The sequence below is a fragment of the Micromesistius poutassou genome (assembly GCF_964030765.1).
Source record: "Micromesistius poutassou genome assembly, chromosome: 1".
Taxonomy (NCBI): Eukaryota; Metazoa; Chordata; class Actinopteri; order Gadiformes; family Gadidae; genus Micromesistius; species Micromesistius poutassou.
This window is the reverse complement of record NC_140271.1, coordinates 19,847,383-19,849,882: the sequence shown is the minus strand read 5'-3', so window position 1 is coordinate 19,849,882 and position 2,500 is coordinate 19,847,383. Positions and strand designations below refer to the sequence as shown.

The 2,500-nt window shown below is 50.6% G+C and overlaps 14 non-coding genes across 14 annotated transcripts in view; all 14 read right to left on the bottom strand.

Moving 5' to 3' along the window:
- Positions 1-18: 18 nt before the first annotated feature.
- On the bottom strand, positions 19-137 carry LOC311403453 (5S ribosomal RNA). The gene has a single exon (XR_014668593.1). It is a non-coding gene; the product is annotated as a 5S ribosomal RNA (ribosomal RNA).
- Positions 138-206: 69 nt separating this feature from the next.
- On the bottom strand, positions 207-325 carry LOC311407229 (5S ribosomal RNA). Its single transcript, XR_014672041.1, has one exon. It is a non-coding gene; the product is annotated as a 5S ribosomal RNA (ribosomal RNA).
- Positions 326-394: 69 nt separating this feature from the next.
- Positions 395-513, bottom strand: LOC311395910 (5S ribosomal RNA). The gene has a single exon (XR_014661712.1). It is a non-coding gene; the product is annotated as a 5S ribosomal RNA (ribosomal RNA).
- Positions 514-582: 69 nt separating this feature from the next.
- On the bottom strand, positions 583-701 carry LOC311400166 (5S ribosomal RNA). The gene has a single exon (XR_014665594.1). It is a non-coding gene; the product is annotated as a 5S ribosomal RNA (ribosomal RNA).
- A 69-nt stretch (positions 702-770) lies between these two features.
- On the bottom strand, positions 771-889 carry LOC311384818 (5S ribosomal RNA). Its single transcript, XR_014651577.1, has one exon. It is a non-coding gene; the product is annotated as a 5S ribosomal RNA (ribosomal RNA).
- Positions 890-958: 69 nt separating this feature from the next.
- LOC311331117 (5S ribosomal RNA) lies at positions 959-1,077 on the bottom strand. Its single transcript, XR_014632259.1, has one exon. It is a non-coding gene; the product is annotated as a 5S ribosomal RNA (ribosomal RNA).
- A 69-nt stretch (positions 1,078-1,146) lies between these two features.
- LOC311384350 (5S ribosomal RNA) lies at positions 1,147-1,265 on the bottom strand. The gene has a single exon (XR_014651139.1). It is a non-coding gene; the product is annotated as a 5S ribosomal RNA (ribosomal RNA).
- A 69-nt stretch (positions 1,266-1,334) lies between these two features.
- On the bottom strand, positions 1,335-1,453 carry LOC311407228 (5S ribosomal RNA). Its single transcript, XR_014672040.1, has one exon. It is a non-coding gene; the product is annotated as a 5S ribosomal RNA (ribosomal RNA).
- A 69-nt stretch (positions 1,454-1,522) lies between these two features.
- On the bottom strand, positions 1,523-1,641 carry LOC311397774 (5S ribosomal RNA). The gene has a single exon (XR_014663412.1). It is a non-coding gene; the product is annotated as a 5S ribosomal RNA (ribosomal RNA).
- Positions 1,642-1,710: 69 nt separating this feature from the next.
- LOC311407227 (5S ribosomal RNA) lies at positions 1,711-1,829 on the bottom strand. Its single transcript, XR_014672039.1, has one exon. It is a non-coding gene; the product is annotated as a 5S ribosomal RNA (ribosomal RNA).
- Positions 1,830-1,898: 69 nt separating this feature from the next.
- Positions 1,899-2,017, bottom strand: LOC311395908 (5S ribosomal RNA). The gene has a single exon (XR_014661711.1). It is a non-coding gene; the product is annotated as a 5S ribosomal RNA (ribosomal RNA).
- Positions 2,018-2,086: 69 nt separating this feature from the next.
- On the bottom strand, positions 2,087-2,205 carry LOC311415909 (5S ribosomal RNA). Its single transcript, XR_014679974.1, has one exon. It is a non-coding gene; the product is annotated as a 5S ribosomal RNA (ribosomal RNA).
- Positions 2,206-2,274: 69 nt separating this feature from the next.
- LOC311403452 (5S ribosomal RNA) lies at positions 2,275-2,393 on the bottom strand. Its single transcript, XR_014668592.1, has one exon. It is a non-coding gene; the product is annotated as a 5S ribosomal RNA (ribosomal RNA).
- Positions 2,394-2,462: 69 nt separating this feature from the next.
- Positions 2,463-2,500, bottom strand: part of LOC311407226 (5S ribosomal RNA) — a 119-nt gene continuing 81 nt past the window's right edge. The window contains exon 1 of the ribosomal RNA XR_014672038.1: positions 2,463-2,500. This exon is cut by the window's right edge and continues 81 nt beyond it. This is a non-coding gene — a ribosomal RNA (5S ribosomal RNA).

Below are 2,500 nucleotides of genomic sequence, written 5' to 3'. Positions count from 1 at the left end.
TTTACCCCAAATGAAAATAGCTTACAGCACCTGGTATTCCCAGGCGGTCTCCCATCCAGGTACTAAGCAGGCCCGACCGTGCTTAGCTTCCGAGATCAGACGAGATCGGGCGTGTTCGCAGTGGTGTGGCCGCAAGCAATTGCTCCTGGCACCAGACAGGACTTTAAACAGGAGAAAGGATAATTTTTTTTACCCCAAATGAAAATAGATTACAGCACCTGGTATTCCCAAGCGGTCTCCCATCCAAGTACTAACCAGGCCCGACCGTGCTTAGGTTCCGAGATCAGACGAGATCGGGCGTGTTCCCGGTGGTGTGGCCGTAAGCAATTGCTCCTGGCACCAGACAGGACTTTAAACAGGAGAAAGGATGATTTTTTTTACCCCAAATGAAAATAGCTTACAGCACCTGGTATTCCCAGGCGGTCTCCCATCCAGGTACTAAGCAGGCCCGACCGTGCTTAGCTTCCGAGATCAGACGAGATCGGGCGTGTTCGCAGTGGTGTGGCCGTAAGCAATTGCTCCTGGCACCAGACAGGACTTTAAACAGGAGAAAGGATCATTTTTTTTACCCCAAATGAAAATAGATTACAGCACCTGGTATTCCCAGGCGGTCTCCCATCCAGGTACTAACCAGGCCCGACCGTGCTTAGCTTCCGAGATCAGACGAGATCAGGCGTGTTCGCAGTGGTGTGGCCGTAAGCAATTACTCCTGGCACCAGACAGGACTTTAAACAGGAGAAAGGATAATTTTTTTTACCCCAAATGAAAATAGATTACAGCACCTGGTATTCCCAGGCGGTCTCCCATCCAAGTACTAACCAGGCCCGACCGTGCTTAGCTTCCGAGATCAGACGAGATCGGGCGTTTTCACGGTTGTGTGGCTGTAAGCAATTGCTCCTGGCACCAGACAGGACTTTAAACAGGAGAAAGGATCAATTTTTTTACCCCAAATGAAAATAAATTACAGCACCTGGTATTCCCAGGCGGTCTCCCATCCAAGTACTAACCAGGCCCGACCGTGCTTAGGTTCCGAGATCAGACGAGATCGGGCGTGTTCCCGGTGGTGTGGCCGTGAGCAATTGCTCCTGGCACCAGACAGGACTTTAAACAGGAGAAAGGATAATTTTTTTTACCCCAAATGAAAATAGCTTACAGCACCTGGTATTCCCAGGCGGTCTCCCATCCAGGTACTAACCTGGCCCGACCGTGCTTAGCTTCCGAGATCAGACGAGATCGGGCGTGTTCGCAGTGGTGTGGCCGCAAGCAATTGCTCCTGGCACCAGACAGGACTTTAAACAGGAGAAAGGATAATTTTTTTTACCCCAAATGAAAATAGATTACAGCACCTGGTATTCCCAAGCGGTCTCCCATCCAAGTACTAACCAGGCCCGACCGTGCTTAGGTTCCGAGATCAGACGAGATCGGGCGTGTTCCCGGTGGTGTGGCCGTAAGCAATTGCTCCTGGCACCAGACAGGACTTTAAACAGGAGAAAGGATGATTTTTTTTACCCCAAATGAAAATAGCTTACAGCACCTGGTATTCCCAGGCGGTCTCCCATCCAGGTACTAAACAGGCCCGACCGTGCTTAGCTTCCGAGATCAGACGAGATCGGGCGTGTTCGCAGTGGTGTGGCCGCAAGCAATTGCTCCTGGCACCAGACAGGACTTTAAACAGGAGAAAGGATAATTTTTTTTACCCCAAATGAAAATAGATTACAGCACCTGGTATTCCCAAGCGGTCTCCCATCCAAGTACTAACCAGGCCCGACCGTGCTTAGGTTCCGAGATCAGACGAGATCGGGCGTGTTCCCGGTGGTGTGGCCGTAAGCAATTGCTCCTGGCACCAGACAGGACTTTAAACAGGAGAAAGGATGATTTTTTTTACCCCAAATGAAAATAGCTTACAGCACCTGGTATTCCCAGGCGGTCTCCCATCCAGGTACTAAGCAGGCCCGACCGTGCTTAGCTTCCGAGATCAGACGAGATCGGGCGTGTTCGCAGTGGTGTGGCCGTAAGCAATTGCTCCTGGCACCAGACAGGACTTTAAACAGGAGAAAGGATCATTTTTTTTACCCCAAATGAAAATAGATTACAGCACCTGGTATTCCCAGGCGGTCTCCCATCCAGGTACTAACCAGGCCCGACCGTGCTTAGCTTCCGAGATCAGACGAGATCGGGCGTGTTCACGGTGGTGTGGCCGTAAGCAATTGCTACTGGCACCAGACAGGACTTTAAACAGGAGAAAGGATGATTTTTTTTACCCCAAATGAAAATAGCTTACAGCACCTGGTATTCCCAGGCGGTCTCCCATCCAGGTACTAAGCAGGCCCGACCGTGCTTAGCTTCCGAGATCAGACGAGATCGGGCGTGTTCGCAGTGGTGTGGCCGCAAGCAATTGCTCCTGGCACCAGACAGGACTTTAAACAGGAGAAAGGATAATTTTTTTTACCCCAAATGAAAATAGATTACAGCACCTGGTATTCCCAAGCGGTCTCCCATC